This window comes from Helianthus annuus, chromosome 14, assembly GCF_002127325.2.
Source record: "Helianthus annuus cultivar XRQ/B chromosome 14, HanXRQr2.0-SUNRISE, whole genome shotgun sequence".
Lineage (NCBI taxonomy): Eukaryota > Viridiplantae > Streptophyta > Magnoliopsida > Asterales > Asteraceae > Helianthus > Helianthus annuus.
The window spans coordinates 113,219,123-113,241,918 of NC_035446.2; the positions used below are offsets into that span (position 1 = coordinate 113,219,123).

General features: G+C 39.0%; 1 long non-coding RNA gene across 1 annotated transcript; it reads right to left on the reverse strand.

Annotated features, from left to right (window-relative positions):
* Positions 1-20,830: 20,830 nt before the first annotated feature.
* LOC118486310 lies at positions 20,831-21,972 on the reverse strand. Its single transcript, XR_004878388.1, has 2 exons — positions 21,854-21,972; positions 20,831-20,928 (listed from the first exon to the last, which is right to left on the reverse strand). It is a non-coding gene; the product is annotated as an uncharacterized LOC118486310 (long non-coding RNA).
* Between the last annotated feature and the right edge of the window lie 824 nt (positions 21,973-22,796).

Below are 22,796 nucleotides of genomic sequence, written 5' to 3' on the forward strand. Positions count from 1 at the left end.
ACATGGCCAAGCAATATATGAAAAAGTTTGAGAAACCTGTTTTGCAAAAACCCAGACCTAAAACTCAAACTAATGACAAGGGTAAAAAACCAATGATTTCACCTGTTCGTATTTTGAAAAGAGGTGAATCTTTGAAGCCCGAAGAAAAACCAAAATCAACTTTTGAGATTGGTGAATCTTCGAAAGCCCGAAAGACTTCAAAGGTTTATCCAAAGATGAAAGTTTTTGAAAACCAATCATGGGTGGCAAAACCAAAATCATCAGTTGAAGAGAAAAAAATGGAAAATGTTTTGAAAACTGAATCAAAAGTTTTTGAAAATGATGTTGATAAACTTGAATTTGAACTTGACAAGTTACTTGAGGAATTTCCACCGATTAAGAAGGAAGATTTAAAACCAAAAGTCAAAACTGATGTTCCAAATGTCATTTTAACATTCCGAAAGTCGATGTGACATGTGATATTGTGTTTGGTAGTGTTTCAACTGTAAAGAAATCATGGGCCTCATTGTTTGAAGGAATTTCTTTAATGTGTGCAGCGGCTTCCGAGGTCAATAATCTCGAAGTGGATCATGGACAGCGGAGCTTCAAGACACATGACCGGAATGCTAGCATTGCTTTATGACGTCAAATCTATCAACGGAGGATATGTGGGATTTGCTGGGAATCAGGGTGGCAGGATAGTTGGTGAAGGGACTCTAACAAATGGAGTCGTTACGTTTGATAAAGTGAACTATATAATCGAACTTGAAAACAATTTGTTGAGCATCTCACAAATATGTGACAAGTCTTTTATAGTACACTTTACTAAAAATGAATGTCTAATCATCAAACCTGGTTTTAAAATTCCTGAGAACATGGTGTTGATCCGAGCTCCGCGAGAAAATGACTTGTATGTACTCGATATGAGCGTCGCAACAACAGATCATAAAAAACAATGTTTTGTGACAAATACAAAGGCAACAGAAAAGGAAACAAAAATGTGGCATCGAAAGATGGGCCACATTCATGTTAGGAAAATGAACTTTCTTGTACACAATGATTTAGTCAAAGGTGTAAATCTTAAAAATTTTCATTTGAATGACGACTGTGTAGAGTGCAAGAAGGGAAAGCAGACAAAGAAGACACACCCGCAGAAGTTGCTGAATTCAATCAGGGTACCGCTCGAGAGACTCCACATGGATCTCTTTGGGCCAGTCAATGTGAAGAGTATCAGTGGAGACTTGTACTGTTTAGTAGTCATTGATGACTTCACTAGATTTTCTTGGGTGATGTGTCTGGAGAGGAAAGATCAAACATTTGAATCACTGATGGTCTTATTCAAGAAGATGGAAACGCTGTATAAGCTGCCGATCAGGAGAATACGAAGCGATAATGGAACGGAGTTCAAGAATAATCGAATGTTCGAGTTTTGTAACGAGAAAGGGATTCTTCATGAATTTAGTGCACCATACACTCCATAGCAAAACGGTGTAGCTGAAAGAAAGAATCGCACCTTGATTGAAAAAGCTCGAACAATGCTTGCCGATTCCAAGTTGCCAATATTTTTCTAGAGTGAAGCAGTGGCAGCAGCGTGTTATACACTGAATAGAGTCCTCACAGTGAAGAAATACAAGAAAATATGTTTCGAACTTCTTCATCGATATAAGCCAAATTTAAAGTTTTTAGAACTGTTTGGATCTCCGTGTACCTTTATAGATCCTGATGGAAAATTTGGTGCAAAATCTAATGAGGGTTTCTTTGTAGGTTATGCGAGCCCGCTGAAGAGGGTGTTCGTTCCATGCCTGGGGAAGGTAGTTCAAGTTCAGCATGTAGATTGTCAGAGATTTACATCTCCACCAAAACCTCTCGGACAAAGATTGTTGTTCGATTATGACAAATTCTGGGAGTCTTTCCAACTGTCGACCGAGCTTAGTGTAGAGGAACTTGTTCTATTATACCAACAGCAACAATCTTTGGCACAAGATCAGGTACCAAGACCTTTGGTAGTTTCTCAGCCCGACGTGGGTACAAACGATCACGAGGCAGGTCCAAGTGGAACAACACACGAAGCCCCAGAGGAACCAGCTCCAACATTTGATAATTCTGACAACTCAGAATCGGAAGACTGTCCGATTTTTGACGAGGAACCAAATGTTGCAACGACAGAAGCTGTGGATCACACCGGTGATCAAGACATCATGAACTTGCAATCGGAAGTAATTGTGCCTGACACTGCAATGCCAAGAACTTTGTCTTATCATCCTTCAGAGTAGATAATCGGTGATCTTCAGAGCGGAGTAAAGACGAGGGATCAGATCAACAGAGCACTTACTTGTTTTTATACATCTGTCGCTCCTTTGCAAGTTGATTTTTCACTAAAGTGTTTCATCTCGCAGGTCGAACCTCGAACATATAAGGAAGCCTTAACGGAAGAAAGTTGGGTAAACGCTATGCAGGAAGAGCTGCAGCAGTTTGAGAAGCTGGGAGTATGGAAATTTGTAGATCTCCCTGAGAATCAAAAGCTGATTAAGACAAAGTGGGTTTTTAAATGTAAGAAGGATGATAGAGGAGTGATTGTAAGGAACAAAGCAGGATTGGTAGTACAGGGTTTCAGTCAGCAGGAAGGAATTGACTTCACGGAAGTATATGCACCGGTTGCTAGACTCGAGGCGATAAGAATCTTCCTGGCATTTGCGTCCTGGAAAGGATTCAAAGTATACCAACTAGATGTCAAGTCTGCATTCCTATATGGCAAAATCAAGGAAGAAGTGTACGTTGGACAACCGCCGGGGTTCACAGATCCAGTACACAAAAACAAAGTCTATCTTCTGGATAAAGCGCTTTACGGTTTACACCAAGCCCCGAGAGCCTGGTACGAGACGCTTTCACAATACCTGCTGGACAACGGGTTCATCAGAGGGACAGTTGATAGTACGTTGTTTACCAAAGAGGTTGCAGGGCATCTATTGGTCGTGCAGATTTACGTCGATGACATCATCTTTGGATCAACAAATGATGATTTGTGTAAAGAGTTTGAGAAGGTGATGAAAAGGAAGTTCGAAATGAGTTCGATGGGGGACATGAAGATCTTCCTAGGGCTACATGTGGAGCAGATGCCCGAAGGAATCTTTGTCACACCCCTAATTTCCACGTGTCACCGGTGGGCCCGGTGGGGATATAGTGACGTAGTTGATATCGTCATAGTCAAACAACACAAATATATAAATGCACAGCGGAAGCAAAAAAGATAGATTTATTTCAACCAAACAAATTGTAATATTCAAGTATCACAAAGTAGTTGAAACAGATCCACAGGCGGATCAAAATAAAAAGGAGAATTGTTCAATATATTTATTGCATCCAAGCTTGCGAGACTCTAAACGATACTAAGGAGAGGCTAGCCTATTACGTGTAGTACCTGCACTTAATCTTTTTGGGGAAAATACGTCAGTTTACACTGGTAAATACAATTTAACTGACTCATTTTGAAAATGTTTTAAAAATTGATTTGAATGCACATGGCACAAAACTTTTTATAACTTGGGATAATTAATCAAATTTAAACTTGTAAAAGAATTACACGTTTGTTATGGTTTAGTCGCCCGGTTCGTGCTGGGTTTAAGATTAATAGACACACCACATAGTATAGTCCCGCGGTGGGAAACCAACGGGTATACCTTAATAAATATAAACACACTGTTGGGTGTACGCCTACACCTGCGTGTTAAGGTCTTGGCCATTTCACGAATGATGCCAAGGATATCCGGGACATGGTCATTAAACTCCCAAAGGCGTAAAACAAACAAAACAAATTTTCAAACGGGTCATCTTGATAATACTTAACCACTAATCGATTAAGGTCAAATGCCCGACCAAGCGGTATTTTATATACCGTACCCCAAGCCCGTATAAGTTAAAAGAAGTTAAAAGTATTTACCTTTGCAAGTATAATTCACAATAAGCAAGTGCACGTATCTTTTACTGGATCTCCTATTCTGGAACGAAGGTTTATAATAACCTATTAGAATCCTAACGGGTCTTTAATTTAGCCTAAGCTTAGACCGGTTAGTTTTAAAGAACGAATACGGTTTAATCGCATAAATAAGCGAAGACCGTATTAGAATATGTTTTGACCCAACAAGCTTGCATACTTGTTTAATATGGGTAACTTAATCACATTCTGGATTTTGAGACAATAAGGATATGGTTTGACCCGTTTCTGCTAAAATGTGTAAACTAGTTACATAAGCCGATCCGAACACGAAAGTGCGTAATGGGTAACCATATGAATCATATATGCACTAAATATGTTGTTATATCAGTAAGATATCTCCTATTATGCCCAAAATGATTTTAAACACAAACTATGCCTCAAAAGGGCATTTTGGTCATTTTAAAGGGTATAAAAGAGTTTAATTCGAAATCTGAGTTTCAGGTCTGATTTATTTAATAAATATACTTAATTTAATAAGTTATAACAGTAGGGTATCATATATATGTGAAATTTATCAATTATAACACTATTATGCACCGAAGGGGCATTTTGGTAATTTCACATAAGCCTAAAAGGTTAAAACTGGAAATCTGAGTTTAAAACTTTTACTTACTGTTATAATATAAAAATTTACCGAATACATCAGTAGGTATCAATCCCATATGTTTTAAATAGGTTTTATTACATACCATGCGTTAAAAACGCTTAAAAAGGCGATTTGGAGCCATTTCCGGGTTTTGTATAGAAAGCTGATATTTTTAATATTCCAGAAGTTTCAAAATAATTTATTTAACATAATAAATCAGTAGAAAAAGGTTTGAGGTCAAAAGGATTTATAAAACTCATTTTGTAGCCCAAAAGGGCAAAACCGGCATTAACCGAATAAGCTAAGAACTCTATGTTATGCTCAGCCTAAAAATAAATAAAAATTTCTAAAAATCCCAAAATATTAATTTATATCAGTAGGTAAAAAGTTTTGTATAAAAATTTGGGTTTAGCTAGGCTATATGCTAATTGTGCCATTTATTCCTTAAAAAGGCTTCTAATTACGCTAATGAGCATAACTTCAATTCTAGACCTCAATCTGATCTCAAATATTGGGTATAAGTTTATAAATCAGTAACTAAGATGTCTACTCTTTTACATTTTCAAAAATCACATTTTTAGGCTAGAAGGGCATAATAGTCAACAATTAGGCAATTAGCGGAAACAAGCATATGAATCAGTTATCTAATGAACCAAGTTGTATAATCACAGAGGGTTATACTAACATGAAAATAGGTCCAAAAGAAGCTCTAAGGCAATCCTAAACTTGGCTTAAACGGGTCAGAACTGAAAGTCAAAGCATAAGTCAAACTTTGCGACTTTCGGTTCCAAACCAAGCCTAAACTGAAAATTGTCGAGTTGAACATGTTTGGACATGTTCTTACATTAATTACCAAGTTATATTAATGATCAAATAGGTTGTATGTATCCTACATTGCTAATTATACATTAATATTGAATAAAGCGTTCTGTTGACTTTTTAAAGTAAGTTTTGACTCGACAATTAACATAGTTAGAGTGGGAATCCGAAAATACCCTTTTAAGGGTTTGTTACCCACATAATTACCTACTTATAGGTACTTTTAATTCGAGATTTGACTGGATAATTATTGACTAATCTCGAAGTCAAACCTTAGTTACGACGGTTTGACTTTTAGCTAATTAACTAAGCTAAAATGAATTAAGGAGGATTAGGAACACTTACAATGGTCCTAAGTATGCTTATGAGGCCTAAGAAGAGTTGGTTGCGGTCCAGGAGCTCCAGAGAAGTCTTGAACAAAATTCCAAGTGAGCAAGTCACGATGTTCACAACTTCTTCTTCTTATATAGTGAACTACAATGCACAAGATCAAACCAAGGAAGTCTAAAAGTGTTGTGAGATGATCCCAGGTGCCCCTATGTGGCTATATACTGCCTATGAAGCCCCTGATTTCGAAAACCATGCTAATAAGGCGGTGCAACCTGAAAGACAGGCAGCTGTCCAAAATCTGCTGCCAGCGACAGCCTTACGGACCGTAAGCAAAATGCCTTGCGGTCCATATCCACCCCTTGCGGACCGTAAGCTTATACGGATACGGTCCTTAACTGACCTTGGTCTGATGCGCCCAGGTATGCTCCTTGCGGACCGTAAGCTTAAAGCCATACGGTCTGTAACCGATGGCCAGAAGTCAAAAATTTTGCAAACATCCAAATTTGACCATGCAACTCTACAAGTCCGAATCTTGGGTCTTTTAATCAGCTGAGGGCCCCTATTTGCTCAGTCCTTGCATGCCTTGCATGCACTTACACCTCTTGGCACTTTGTGGCATATTTGAAGTGACGGAAAGTTCAAGAATACATGTTTTGGGACATGTATTAGCTCAAGATTAAATTCCTTGCTCAAGTCTTACAATTTCTATTTATTGTAGTAACATTTTAAGAATTTATTATCCATATAAAAATTTTATTTATTTAGAACGACCGGCTATGTATCAGATGTTTATCAGAACGATTCGAGGATCCTGGGATATATAACTTGGGTCGATCAAAGGTATTTTAATAACATGTCGCCCTTGGGCCGTTCAGAGGTATTTTAATAACATGACGCCCTTTTCAAATCCTACCATACATCCTTATTTGATCCGGGTTCCTGACACGTTTGTCCCACATGACACGTGTCTTTATTTTATTGGACATGAATTTTCGAGGTGTTACATCCTCACCCCCTTAAAAGAAATCTCGACCTCGAGATTTACAGGAACAATTGAGGGTATTTTTCTTTCATCGTGGACTCTAACTCCCACGTATATTCAGGACCTCTAAGGGCATCCCATTTCACCTTGACAATAGGCACATGCTTCCTTCGAAGCTTCTTTACCTGTCGATCCTCAATCGACAAAGGTTTTTCCACAAATTTCAAGCTCTCAGCTATGTGCACATCTGTGTGTGGTATGACTAGCGATTCATCAGCTAGACATTTCTTTAGATTGCAGACGTGGAACACAATGTGAATACCACTGAGCTCTTCCGGTAAGTTTAACTTATAAGCCACTGACCCTACACATTCGATGACCTCGAATGGTCCTATATACCTCGGGCTTAACTTACCTTTCTTGCCAAATCGCATTACCCATTTCCAAGGTAATACTTTAAGCAATACTTTATCACCAACCTCAAACTTGAGAGGTTTTCGCCTTTTATCAGCATAGCTCTTCTGCCTATCCCGGGCAGCTTTCAGGCGGTCACCAATCTGGACAATTTTGTCCGTTGTCTCAAAGACTACATCAGGACCTGATAATTGAGTGTCTCCTATTTTTGCCCAACAGATGGGCGTTCTGCACTTTCTACCATATAGTGCTTCAAAAGGTGCAGTCTGAATGCTGGTATGGTAGCTATTGTTGTAGGAGTACTCGACCAAAGGTAGGTGCTTATCCCAGCTACCTCCTAAATCAATTACACATGCATGAAGCATGTCTTCCAAAGTCTGGATGGTACGCTCACTCTGCCCATCCGTCTGAGGATGGTACGCCGTACTAAAATTCAATTGCGTGCCCAGAGACCGTTGGAAACTTTTCCAAAAATGTGAGGTGTATCTAGTATCCCTATCAGAGATAATAGATATTGGTACGCCATGTAAAGATACAATCTTATCCACGTACAGTTGGGCTAACATGTCGGAGCTGTAAGTCTCCTTAATGGGTAGGAAATGTGCTGACTTAGTTAGTCTGTCAACTATGACCCATATAGTATCATTTCCCTTCTTCGTTTTTGGCAACTTGGTGATGAAATCCATTGTTACCATTTCCCATTTCCAAGTGGGAATTTCAGGCTGTTGTAGCAAACCTGACGGCTTCTGATGTTCAGCCTTGACTTGAGCACACGTCAGACATTTAGCTACATAGGCAGCTATAGACTTCTTCAAGCCTATCCACCAATAGTTTGCCTTTAAATCCTGGTACATCTTGTCAGCTCCAAGATGAACGGAATATTTGGAACTGTGGGCTTCCTGAAGGATAACATCCCAAAGTCCTCCATAGATAGGAACCCATATTCGTCCATTTAATCTTAAGATTCCATCCTTGCCATAGGATAACTGTTCTTCAGTTACCCCTAGCTTTTCATTAGGATAGTTAGCTTCCAACACAGCTTCCTTCTGTGCAGCTAACAACCTTTCATTTAAACTGTTCTTGATTTCAATGCTTTTGGCATTGATCCTTATTGGCTTCACTCTTTCTTTTCTGCTCAAGGCATCTGCGACTACATTGGCCTTGCCCGGATGGTATCTTATTTCACAGTCATAATCATTTAGAGTTTTCATCCAACGTCGCTGCCTCATGTTCAAATCCTTCTGATTGAACAAATGCTGAAGGCTCTTGTGATCAGAATAGATCACACACTTAGTTCCATATAAATAATGCCTCCATAGCTTTAGTGCAAATACAACGGCACCCAGCTCCAAATCATGGGTGGTGTAGTTCTTTTCGTCCACTTTCAATTGGCGTGAAGCATAGGCAATGACTTTGCCTTTCTACATTAACACACAACCCATCCCGGTGTGTGATGCATGACAATAAACTACAAACTCATCGATCCCATCAGGCAAGGTCAGTACGGGAGCATTGCTCAACTTCTGCTTCAAAATATCGAAGGATTCTTGCTGCTTAGGCCCCCAATCGAACTTGCTGTTCTTGCGAGTGAGTAAAGTCAGGGGTGCTGCAATTCTTGAGAAGTTTTTGATAAATCGCCTGTAGTATCCTGCCAGTCCTAGGAAACTGCGAATCTCCGTAGGCGTCTTAGGCTTTTGCCAGTTCATAATAGCTTCAATCTTCGCGGGATCTACTTGGATACCACGCTCACTGACAACATGTCCAAGGAATTGGACTTCACGAAGCCAAAATTCACACTTTGAAAATTTGGCATAGAGCTTTTCTAGATGAAGCAGTTCCAAAATGCAACGGAGATGCTTCTCGTGGTCAGCTTGACTCTTCGAGTAGATGAGTATGTCGTCGATGAAGACGATTACCAATTTATCTAGATAAAGCTTGCAAACACGATTCATGAGATCCATGAACGCCGCTGGTGCATTAGTGAGCCCAAAAAGCATCACTAAGAACTCGTAATGACCATAACGAGTCCTAAATGCAGTTTTGTGGACATCTTCCTCCTTGACCTTCAATTGATGATAGCCTGACCTCAGGTCAATCTTGGAAAAGTAGCTTGCTCCTTGAAGCTGATCAAATAGATCGTCGATCCTGGGCAAAGGATACCTATTCTTGATAGTGACCTTATTAAGCTCACGGTAATCAATGCATAAACGCATCGACCCGTCTTTCTTCTTGACAAACAAGATTGGTGCTCCCCATGGAAATGAGCTAGGCCTAATAAAACCTTTGGCTAACAATTTATCTAGTTGCGTCCTTAATTCCTTCATCTCTGTTGGTGCCAATCTATATGGTGCTCTCGCGACAGGTGCTGCTCCAGGGATGATGTCAATTCTGAATTCCACTTGCCTATCTGGTGGCAAACCAGGTAGTTCTTCCGGGAAAACTTCGGGGTAGTCAGAGATGACTGGAATATCTTCAATCTTGGGTTTCTCCTCATCAATGGTTACCTGTGCCATATAAATGACACAACCCTTCTTCAAACATCTACATGCTTTTAGCATAGCCACTTGCTCAGGCAATCCATGTTGAGTATCTCCCTGAATGGTAAGTGGTTCACCAGACGGAGTCTTGATTACCACTTATTTCTTGTTGCACACTATCTGGGCTTGGTTATGCGATAACCAATCCATGCCTAATGGATATGACACATCCATCTAACACAGTCGAAACTGTTTCCATGGTTCCATCAGCTAATTCCACCTCATATTTCACACTTAAGGCATTAACAGGTAATCTTAACAACTCACAAAACTTATTATCTACAAAGGATTTATCTGCTCCAGAATCAAACAATACTCTTGCGTAAACATTATTAATGAGAAACGTACATGTTATGACATTGTCGTTCTGGATGGCCTCCTGAGCATTCATTTGAAAGACCCTGGTATTGGTCTTTTTCCTTTCCTCATCTTTCTTTGCCAGTTTTGGGCAGTTGGTCTTGATATGCCCCTTTTCATTGCAACTGTAGCAAGTTGCATCCTTCAGCTTTTTGCAATCGAGGGTCCTGTGCTCAGAGGACTTGCAAATCCCACATGCCTTCGGCTAGGATTGGGATTTCTGCTCATACCTGCACCTCACAAAATGGTGCTTCTTGCAAATCTTGCACTTGGGTCTATCACCCGATTGTTGCTCACCTTTCTTAGATCTCGTCCCCTTCTTGTGATCAGGATTTCCCTTGTGCTTCTTGTTTGATCGGCGTGAATTGTCATCATCATGCTTTCTCTTCTCAATGTCTGTGATCCTCAGCGATCGCTGCCGGACCGCGTCCAATGTGAGGGACAGGGATATATCTGCTACAGACCTGAATGTAGCAGGCCGAGAGGCCTTTACGCTTGCCTTTATTTCTGGGGCCAAACCCCCAATGAAACGTGCGATTCTTTTGGGTTCCGGGGTCACAAGGTAAGGAACCAACCTTGACATTGTATTAAAGCTCGTGAGATAAGCCTGGCAATCCAGGTTCTTCATGACCAGAGATAGAATATCAGATTCTATCTTTTCAACCTCATGCTGAGGGCAGTAATTTTCTTTGATAAGAGCAACAAATTGTTCCCAAGACATGTTGTACAATGGGACTTTTCCAGTGGCTTGAATCAATGATCTCCACCATGCTAGGGCCTCACCCTTGAAAGACTGGGACACAAACTTCACAATGTCCTTTTCAGCACAACCGCTTATGTCTACCACCGTGTCCATCTCATCCAACCAAGTCATGCAATCCACCGCCCCTTTCTCCCCAGTAAAATCTCGGGGCTTAAATGAAACAAAGTACTTGTATGTGCAACCTTTGGCACGAGGCTTATCATCAAGTACAATCCTTTTGGATGGAATGCTGTTTTCGTTTGAGGAATGTCGGTCATCATCTTTCTTTGGTTCCTCTTTCTTAGGCTTAGGTTGGACAGAGGGTGGCTTGCTATGAGCTTTAGAATGGGTCTTAGGCTTGGAATGCGGTGTAGATAGGGTCCTACTTCGAGTCCCCGAAGACTCACTGTTTTGCCGATCCAAGGCCCTTGTAACAGCATTATTAACTAGTGCTTGCAGCTCTGCACCAGTCAGCTGTATCCTAGCATTATTGTGGTTTTCCACCGGATGACTATTCACTTCATCAGACCCAGCCATGTAGCTTCAATTGCTACATATAGAATAATGGGCAAGGTTTTATTTAGAAGCTTTTACAGTATTTTATATTCTATTAACCATGGTTTCAATTTGCCATTTTAGGTTAATTTGCTACAAATGTAGGATCTTTATTAATATCCTAAATTATAAGTTAATAATAGCACATAAGGCCTAGTCACGCAGACAATTTAATTTAATTATAAACCAGGATTTTACAGTATCCAGGTATTTAGGTTTGAACCACAGTTCATCACCTTTTCTTGACAGGGAGTCGTAAGCTACCACCGTCTTTAGTCCCAGAGGACATTTAATTATTGCCCGTAGGCACTTCATCCTTAAGGGACGGTTATATAATTAAGGAAATTTTAATTAACCCTTTTTAAAGGATGGCCTGTGTGACTTTAACGATTCACAGTTTGCCAAGAATGTTAACATACTTACAGATGGTAACACGGATTGGAATCTTTTAGATAGGTTTTACCATCTTGGCAATGTCTGTAGTGACATATAGGCTAGGTTTTACCTTTAAGATTCTTTTAATAACTAACGCAGAACAATCCTAATTTGAGATGTTGAATTGGATCTGAATCTAATTATGGAACTACCAACTTGGCCTTGTCTTAAGATGACATATGGTTAGGTCTTGTCCTTTTTAGATTTTGCCATTTTAATATAATGGTAGATCTTTTAATAAGAAAGTTATTTTCATTTATTTTATGTTTCATGATTGTGCATACAATTAATAAGCAAAAATGAAAATTTTAAATTAAACATCTCATTAAGGTTCAAACAGTACATTTTGCCCTAAACGGGACTTCTACAAAAATAATATGCCCACGCAGGGGCAGAAAGCAAACAAACAAACCCACACAGGGGTCAACTAAAAGACATGCCCACGCAGGGGCAGAATACTAAAAGACAAGCCCACGAAGGGGCTGAGTACAGAAACAAAAAGTCCGCGCAGGGACTTGATTACAACTAAAATAAATAAACAACAAAGGTCTTCAATGACCCCTTCTCTTGGACTTCCCTTTGATCAGGTCTGACAACCCCTTGAAGAAGCCTCGAGTGTTACTGCGCTCGGTTTGAATCTCCCATTCACATCGGTCCAATCTATCGAGGACCTCTTGTTGACGTTCCGGCGGGATTAGCTGCGGCTGCGGCGGCTGATACAGAGGTTGAGGAGGTGGCGGAAGCTGGTACCCCATAAGTTGGGTAACCAGTGGTCCAAAGACCACCATAGGGTCCCTCTGGGTGACGAGCATTGTAGTCCCATGCCTCCTGGTACGGGTCCACATTGGCATAGTCGTACTGGGTATGAGCCGACTGCTCAAAAGGGTTATATGCCGCTGAACCGGCGTAGGCAGGAATTGGGTTATCAAAACCCAATGGTGGCGCCAAAGGCGTAGAGTTTATCTCTGGGATGGGGTTTGATGGACCCCCATCTGCGGGTCTTCTTCTTCTTGGAGTGGCAGATAATAACTGCCACTCGAGGGCTGAGGAGTGCTGATGCGGACTCCTCCTTGCACGGACATCCGTGCGTTTGACCTTCTCCGCCTCGGTGGCTCCGGAGGCAGTTGCTGTTCCACTGGTGGTGGTGGTTGCGGAGTAACTGCCACAAATCGGGAATCCTCGGAAGGATCCTGCTGTTGTTGCTGCTGCTGGTATGGGGACGAGTTTTCAGATGGGGTAAAATACCAGTCCCACTGGTTGAACCTCTCCTGGTAGCTGTCAGGACCACGGTAAGGTGATCCATGAAAAGATGACCCATCGGAGATTTTGATGGGGTGGTTCACGGTCCCGGTTGCAGGCTCCACGGGATCCGTATCTTCATCCATGTCATTATCACCAGAAAAGTGATCTTCTGGTCCAAGTGGGTTGAAACCCACAGGTTCTTGGATGAAATTAGCCGGGTTGAACCGGCTTTGGAAAGCAGGGGTAGGGTCACCAAAAGAATGGTGCGAGTTTGACTGCTGCAAGTGTATTAAAGAAGGCGGAGGGTTGTCGGGCTCGTTTTCGGATTGCGGCCCAAAAGAATGCAAATAGGACGGTGAGGAACTTAAGGAGACTGATCGCCTCCCGGGTTCAACGAAAACCCTCCATGGCTCCTGGGGGCTAGTGCTCATTGTGATAGATGGTGTACGCCGGTGAGAAGGCCCGGCTTCATGGTCATGGCCCATAACTGGGCCCTTGCCTCTGCCTCTTAAAAACCTTGGCGGCATTCTTACCTGCAAGCATGATTAAGATAACAACTAAAATATATAAAATAAAAGACAAAATAAACAAAAATAGAATTTGTCCTATGTTCTTTGTCTAGACTCGGAACTCGAGGAATGTGCAATTTGTGCACTGAGATTAAACACAAAAAGGCTAGTGTTTAATTCACTCACTGTTGGCTCTAATACCAACCTGTCACACCCCTAATTTCCACGTGTCACCGGTGGGCCCGGTGGGGTATAGTGACGTAGTTGATATCGTCATAGTCAAACAACACAAATATATAAATGCACAGCAGAAGCAAAAAGATAGATTTATTTCAACCAAACAAATTGTAATATTCAAGTATCACAAAGTAGTTGAAACAGATCCACAGGCGGATCAAAACAAAAAGGAGAATTGTTCAACAGATTTATTGCATCTAAGCTTGCAAGACTCTAAACGATGCTAAGGAGAGGCCAGCCTATTACGTGTAGTACCTGCACTTAATCTTTTTGGGGAAAATACGTCAGTTTACACTGGTAAATACAATTTAACTGACTCATTTTGAAAATTTTTTAAAAATTGATTTGAATGCACATGGCACAAAACTTTTTATAGCTTGGGATAATTAATCAAATTTAAACTTGTAAAAGAATTACATGTTTTTTATGCGTTTAGTCGCCCGGTTCGTGCCGGGTTTATGATTAATAGACACACCACATAGTATAGTCCCGCGGTGGGAAACCAACGGATATACCTTAATAAATATGAACACACTGTCGGGTGTACGCCTACACCCGCGTGTTAAGGTCGTGGCCATTTCATGAATGATGCCAAAGATATCCGGGACATGGTCATTAAACTCCCAAAGGCGTAAAACAAACAAAACAAATTTTCAAACGGGTCATCTTGATAATACTTAACCACTAATCGATTAAGGTCAAATGTCCGACCAAGCAGTATTTTATATACCGTACCCCAAGCCCGTATAAGGGAAAATAAGTTAAAAGTATTTACCTTTGCAAGTATAATTCACAAAAGGCAAGTGCACGTATCTTTTACTGGATCTCCTATTCTGGAACGAAGGTTTATAATAACCTATTAGAATCCTAACGGGTCTTTAATTTAGCATAAGCTTAGACCGGTTAGTTTTAAAGAACGAATACGGTTTAATCGCATAAATAAGCGAAGACCGTATTAGAATGTGCTTTTTGACCCGACAAGCTTGCATACTTGTTCAATATGGGTAACCTAATCACATTCTGGATTTTGAGACAATAAGGACATGGTTTGACCCGTTTCGGCTAAAATGTGTAAACTAGTTACATAAGCCGATCCGAACGCGAAAGTGCGTAACGGGTAACCATATGAATCATATACAAGTTCCTTGAGTTAATATGCACTAAATATGTTGTGATATCAGTAAGATATCTCCTATTATGCCCGAAATGATTTTAAACACAAACTATGCCTCAAAAGGGCATTTTGATCATTTTAAAGGGTATAAAAGAGTTTAATTCGAAATCTGAGTTTCAGGTCTGATTTATTTAATAAATATACTTAATTTAATAAGTTATAACAGCAGGGTATCATATATATGTGAAATTTATCAATTATAACCCTATTATGCACCGAAGGGGCATTTTGGTAATTTCACATAAGCCTTAAAGGTTAAAACTGGAAATCTGAGTTTAAAACTTTTGCTTACTGTTATAATATAAAAATTTACTGAATACATCAGTAGGTATCAATCCCATATGTTTTAAAAAGGTTTTATTACATATCATGCGTTAAAAACGCTTAAAAATGCGATTTGGAGCCATTTCCGGGTTTTGTATAGAAAGCTGATATTTTTAATATTGCAGAAGGCTCAAAATAATTTATTTAACATAACAAATCAGTAGAAAAAGGTTTGAGGTCAAAAGGATTTATAAAACTCATTTTATAGCCCAAAAGGGCAAAACCGGTGTTAACCGAATAAGCTAAGAACTCTATGTTATGCTCAGCCTAAAAATAAATAAAAATTTCTAAAAATCCCAAAATATTAATTTATATTAGTAGGTAAAAAGTTTTGTATAAATATTTGGGTTTAGATAGGCTATATGCTAATTATGCCATTTATTCCTTAAAAAGGCTTCTAATTACGCTAATGAGCATAACTTCAATTCTGTCCAGATGAGAGTGGAGAGAAAGTGGACGAGACGTATTATCGGTCGATAATTGGATCCTTGATGTATCTTACTGCTTCCCGCCCAGACATCATGTATCCGACGTGTTTATGCGCCCGTTATCAGTCAAGCCCAAAGCAGTCACACCTGACAATCGTGAAACGCATTTTACGGTATTTGAAAGGCTGCCCAAGCACCGGCTTGTGGTATCCTAGATCGGGTGACTTCTCTCTCACAGGTTATGCTGATTCGGATTTTGGTTGCTGCAAGCAAAATGCTAAGTCCACCACTGCAGGCTGTCAGTTTTTCGGAACTCGACTAGTCATTTGGCAGTGCAAGAAACAAACCTCAGTAGCGCTCTCTACGTGCGAGGCTGAATACGTTTCGGCCTCGAGCTGTTGCTCTCAGATCCTTTGAATCCAATAGCAGATGCGAGACTTTGGTTTGCAGTTCTTGGACACGCCAATATTTGTGGACAATGAAGCAGCGATAAATATAACAAAAAACCCGGTTCACCATTCTAAAACAAAGCATATTGAAATACGACATCATTTCATCCGTGATTGTCACGAGAAGAAATTGATTCGCATTGAACATATACGCACTGATGAACAGAGGGCTTATTTTTACATCAAACCGTTTGATAAAAAGAGATTTAACTATCTTTTGAAATTAAATGGGATAAAAAATTTGCTTTCTGGGAGGGTTGTTGAATGTGAAGCCGAGGAGGACGACGATCTGAGGTGATCCACGTCATGTTGTCAAAGTTTTTTTTGTATAGTTTATTTTTTGCATTTGATAAAAACAAAAACACAAAAATATGTCTTTGTTTTTAGGGGGAGAAAGTTTGCAGAAAAATACAAAAACATGATAAAATTTCAAAATCCAAAAACACTGAAAAACTGAAAAAGAGTTTGTGTAAAAAGGGGAAATGATAGTACATCAGCTAGACAGATGCAGTACGCTAAAGAATTGTAAAGTTAAAATGCGTTAAACAGTCTTGCAAATGATGTGTCTATAGGTTTTTACACATTTAGTAGATTTGTTTGGGATATAAACATTGTTAGTGCATTATGTGTCTATCGCCTCCGTCAATCTAGTCCGTAGCAGAAACAGAAGAATTCTAACGTTTTATTGTAATATCTAGTTAGAAAGGCAAGGTGGCAATTTTGTAAATAATGAGATTTCTCATTATATCCCTTGGTCTATAAATAGAGGAGTTAGTGGTAGAGTTTAAGAGTTTTGCTCATTTGGGAATTAGAGAGCTAATCTTAGAGAGAGAAAGTCTAGAGAGAGAAAGTTCTCACGTGATTCTCGGCACTTTGTACTCGTCATAATCAATTGAATCACGGTTATAGTACGTTCTTGTGTGTTCGGTCACGCACGTTCACGGATTCCGCACGTCGAACGTGTTGTTACGCAATCGTTTGGTGTCAAAACCGATGCTACAAACATAAAATAACAACTTGCTTTTATGTGGGGAACATCTCCAGGATATATAGGTAACCCCTGAAATCTCGTTTGAAAGGTCCTATTTCTGACATACTAGGTCTTTGTACGTGATGATATCTGGGGTATTATACCAGGACTTCTGATTTTGCAGAAGCAATAGCCTAGTCCTGGTATAATACTCAGCACAGCTTTATTCGTAAAGCCTCCCCTCAGCATAAAAAATGATGAAACATTGCAAAATTCTAATCATGTGCTGTTGTAAAAAGATTCCCTAAAGGGAACCCACCGAAAGTCGAGCCGTCATTTCTCTGTACGAACGGAAGTTCTGGCCTGAGCTCTCACGGTCTCGCATTCACCCAATTACAGATATCATTAGTGTGCACTCACCTGTAAGACTGAATATAGTGATCTGGATACGGGAGTATATTCTGAGGTGGTACACGCGTAAAAGTTTAGATCTTAAGACATTAATCTGTATCCCGAATAGATTGAAAATTGTGTGAAAATTTAAAAGGATCAGTATATCGGCAATCAAAGCAAATTGTTTAATGCTGAAAATGAAATCTAAGCTTAACGGTATTTGTGTCTTGTCGGAAGCTGATATGATCCCCTAACACGCTCACAAAAATATTGTGTGTACAGTTTGTTGCTTATAAAAAAAACAAAAAGATTGTCTGTTTGTTTAGCATTTTATAAAAGCCAAAAAGATTTCGACAACGGATGTTGGGGATCAGATGATCAAAGTCTTATGTGCTGAACAAGTCTGGATCATGAGGGTTGGGTATGCAGAAGTTTGAAAAGGTGATTCGCAATTGCTTAAAAGTTCAAAAGTTCATTAACTTGAACTTAAAATCAGTTTCAGAAAATCAGCATCTTCATAAATTGGTCAGCCAAGGTCATTAACTTGGACTTGGCAGGCTAAACAGTTGACCAAGGTCATTAACTTGGACTTGGTTACTGGGTGTGACGGTAAAATCTCGAAAAGTTAAAAAGTTTGAAAAAGTAAAATTTCAAACGAAATAGCTATTTCGCACGAAATAGCTATTTCGCTTGAAAATGTAATTCCGCTTGAAAAACATGATTTCGCTTGAACATGATTTCGTTTGAAAACGCTTCTATGCCTATTTCGCACGAAATTGGATCGTCTATAAATAGATGTCTGATTTCGCTTGACTTCATCATTCTTCTTATTTCGTTTCAAAGTCACTGTCAGGCGATTTCAAGCGAAACACCTGAGATCATAGATTTCTAGCCGAATCTCTGCCCGATTGTTGTTTGTTATATGATTTAAGTTGGTTTGCACATCTTTGATCATGGGAAAGGTGAGCAACTGTGTTATTTTGACTCAGATCTGAACTGATTTCATGTTGTCGGCGATGAACAGAACCAAGGACATAGATCTATGGTTTGTATGTGGATAAAAATGACCGATTAACACTTTATTGAACTCGGAATATGATTTTGATCTTGATTAGGGGTTCAATTTGATGTTGATGATCTGTTTTCGTATGAAGTCGGGAGTTTAGAACTTTCATCTTAGATTTAGAATGTTTTTGTGATCGAAAATGAATAAATATCATACCATGGTACTCGGAATTCACTAAATAACAAACCTAGATAATCAATTTGATCATCAGTTCATGAAAAATCATTGTTGTTGATATTGTCAGTTTCAAACGAAATCAAAGTGGATTTCAAACGAAATAGGTATTCCGTTTCAAATGATGATTTCGTTTCAACAAGTACTTTTGCATCAAAATATTATTCAGTTTGAACTGTGATTTCGTTTGAAACTGTTATTCCGTTTGTATATGTAATTTCGTTTGAACCAAGTCATTCCGCATGAAATGTAATTTCGCTTGTGTGTATTTTCGCATGAAGTGTAATTTCGTTTGAATGTTGTTTGGTTTGAAAATTTTTCAAAGTGTTTAACTTGATTGTGTGTTGTTGTTTTTCAGGCTTCGAGCGTGTTATTTGATCCATTACACAACATTTGTTGTGTTTATGATATGGAGATACCGAAGATGGCAGAATTCACAAGTATTCTTGAGTTTATGGAAAGATTGCCAATACAGAAAGCTTTGACGAATCAACATCTGGTTTTCAGATCACACATTGAACGTTTTTGGGAAAATGCAACATATGATGAAGAACACAAGACGATAAATTAAATTGTGAGCTTGAATGGCAAAGATAAACCAATCATCATTACTAAACAGCTTGTACGTGAGGTGATAGATTTTCCGGATGATGAAGAGTCTCCAACAAAGTTTCCAGAGAAGATGGTAAAGGGCTGTATGCTAAGGATGGGGTATAGAGGACCATTGAACAAAGCTAATTACTTGAAAGCGTGTTTTTCAAAGCCTTACAAATTTCTGATACATTCAGTGTTGCATGCTCTTAGTCACAAGAAGGGAGGTTACGATGTGATGAGGGATTATCAAATGAACATGGTGACAGCTCTAGTGTTAAATAAGAAATATAACTTTTCAAAGATTGTATTTCACTACATGGCAGAGAACATTACGTCAAAAAGCAAGACTTGGATTTATCCACATTTTGTACAGATGATCTTAGACCATGCTTATCCTGATTTGGAGAAAGATGTAAAGAATGACCTGTTGGAATTTTACTGCATGGATAATGAGTCTTTGAAACAATTGGCCAGATATCACCCAAACCATCCAGAGCCGTCAACAAAAGCTGAATTCTTTGGGTACATCAAAGACAAGAATTATCAAGATCCAGATCCAGTTGATCATCAGAACTGGAGAAATGAGAAAGAGATGAAAGAAGCAGGATATGCAGCAGAGTTGAAAATTCTTGAAAATTTCAAAGAAACAAGGAACGAATGGTTTCTAAAGGAAGAGAAAAAGAAGAGGAGCAGAAAAGCAACTCCAAAAGTTCAAAAAGAGGAGGGTTCATCTTCTAAACCACAGAAAAAGCGTCAAAAGAAAAGTGTTGAAACCATGCTTATTGATGAATCAGAAGAAGAAGATGTAGTTGTAGTTGAAGGTGATGCAGAAAAAAGTCAAGATCTAGTTTCTCCTGAGACTGAACAATTTTTGAAAGATATTGATTATGAATTAGATTCAGAGAAGGCAGTTGGTGACAATGAAGGTGACGATAGTTCATCAAGCTCGTCCGAGGAAGAAATTGATGAAACAGAACGTGCGGAGAGAATTAAAGCTGAAATTGAAAAAGAGAAAAAACTCAAGAGAAAGAGGAAAGAAGACAAAGATGATGAATTGTATAATCCATCTTCTGAGCAGGTTATTGAATCTCAAACACCACCATCATCTGGTGGCAGGAAGAAAGCTAGTGCCAGAAAGCGTGTAACATCTCCACAAGCAGCAAAGAGAAAGTTGATTGTGAGGTTGCCTAAACGCACACCAAAAACAAAATCGAGTCAACTACCATCACCACCACCTGAACCATCACCACCTCAATCACCACATAAATCACCACCAAAACAACCTACACCACCACCATCACCTCCACCACATTTTTCACCACTACATCTGTCACCACCACATCTTTCACCACCACATGAACAACCTGTTGTTACTTCACAACAAATCTTTCAAATGTAACACCCTTATTATTATTTAAAGGTTTTCGTATAATTTACGAAAACAAACGAGTAATTATGATTTCAAGTACATTGAAAATACGGGTTCATTAAACTTTATTTACAGAATTAAAAACTATACAACATATTATGGGTGAGTTCGTCATTTTACATAACAACGATACAAAGTGCGGAAGCTTATATCTTGATCGTGTTCGGTTCTTCGTTGTGCTTGATCGTCCTCCGGTGCTAAAATTATACCTAAAGCTCATAAAACATGAGTTGGATTAGTCACACGTAACTTAAAACGTATTTAAACGAGTCTGGGTAGCGAAACTGATTAAAATAAAAATTTTTCGCCAAAATAGGGTATTTCGCGCCACGCGAAGGCACCCAGTTGCTCCCTCGCGCCACGCGAGGGAGACCGTTTTCCAGCAGGTCTGCAGCTCAGTTCAGCTATGCCAGTTTTTACGGAAACGGCCATAACTTCTTCGTTACTGATCCGTTTTACCCGATTCTTTTTCCTACGCGTCCGTAATTTAATCCTCCATCTTATGGAGTTGAAACCCAACATCCAAAAAAATAAATTTTTAGACTTTTAAGCCTTCGACTCATCACTTTTTTACCGAATTTTAACCCGTTTATGCATTTTATCAAACAAACATGATTGTTTGATCCCGATTTCACATGAACCTTATAATTTCAATGTTGTCTAACATATTAGGTTCAATTCACAAGTTTATGTATAATCTTAAACTCGTTTATACTTAAATGATTATTTTGACCCGTTAAGGGTATTTAAGCACTTTTCCGCATACATCATACTCGTCTATTTCTAGCATCTTATTTCCACAATATTTATCAAGTAATCTTCCACCACAACTATATGTGTGGTGAATTTAATGTAATGTTCTATGTAATCTGAGTTTTATTTCCTCGGATTGTTATTCTATGGTAAGACCCATATAGAGTCGTTTAACCAAAGTCCTACATCTTTCTCCTTCTTGTACCTATTGTAAGCATTTAATTAAGCATAAAACTCACTTCCAAACTACCGTTAAAGGCCATTTGTTCAATTTAGCTTACAAGGGCGTAATGGTCCATTTTACCTTTCATTTATGATGAAGGACCTTCACTACTTATTTGCCCAAATTCGTACGTTAGCTATAATCGTATTTATACGTACCTGGCTCGGGACAACAAATAGACCCGGTTTTGTACCTTGCTTTAATTGTCACTCAATCTATGGCGACGCATTTATCCGATTCGCCAATTGATCCTGTTAACATAAGACTTGACCACCGCATTAGTCAGTATTGTCAAATGGTGTTATCACCACCATTTGACACATTTGGACTATATATCCAATATTTAAATCAAAAACATGGTTTTTGATGTCCAATTCATACATCCATCCCATCCCGGATTATATTACCAAATCCTTTATCTCTTAAACTCTTTTCTTACTAATTCAACCCATTTCGGCTTACGCCATGGGCATGCTTTTAACCTTAATTATATTAGTCGACTCTTGACCAATTTCCATTTTCACCATTTTTCCTCATCATTAGATTACACCACAAATTAATCTTAACAAAAATCCATATTTCAATATTATTGTTATTGCAATTATTTCGTATAGAATAAACGAGTAATCTACATAAGTGCGAAAATTACACTTACCTCTCATCCGGTTTACGCCTTTCTTCACGCGCTTGATTCGTTTAACCGCTTCTTTCTCAAGCCTCCACCTAGCTCGTTAAGCGTCAAACTATTGCCAACATTTACAAGGTGGTTAGACTAGTCATTTAAAAATCACGACCATTCCACCTTACTTATTCTCTATGTCGAAGCTACTATTCGACCTCAAGATTAGTTAACTTAGTTTATTAAAGCTAACTACTTTCAATCACATGATTTACAACATTAAGTTCAAATCAACATGACGATTATAACTCTTCTTGTTTCATATTTCGTTTAACTAGCCATATTATTCAAATACGTGTTTCGTTCTAAATTTCAATATTTAGCTTTCTCTTAGGCGTTTTATCAAACACCTTGCGGGCATAATTTCTCACAATTTATATCAAGCTCAATACTTGTCATTTAGCCATGGTTAACAATACTTG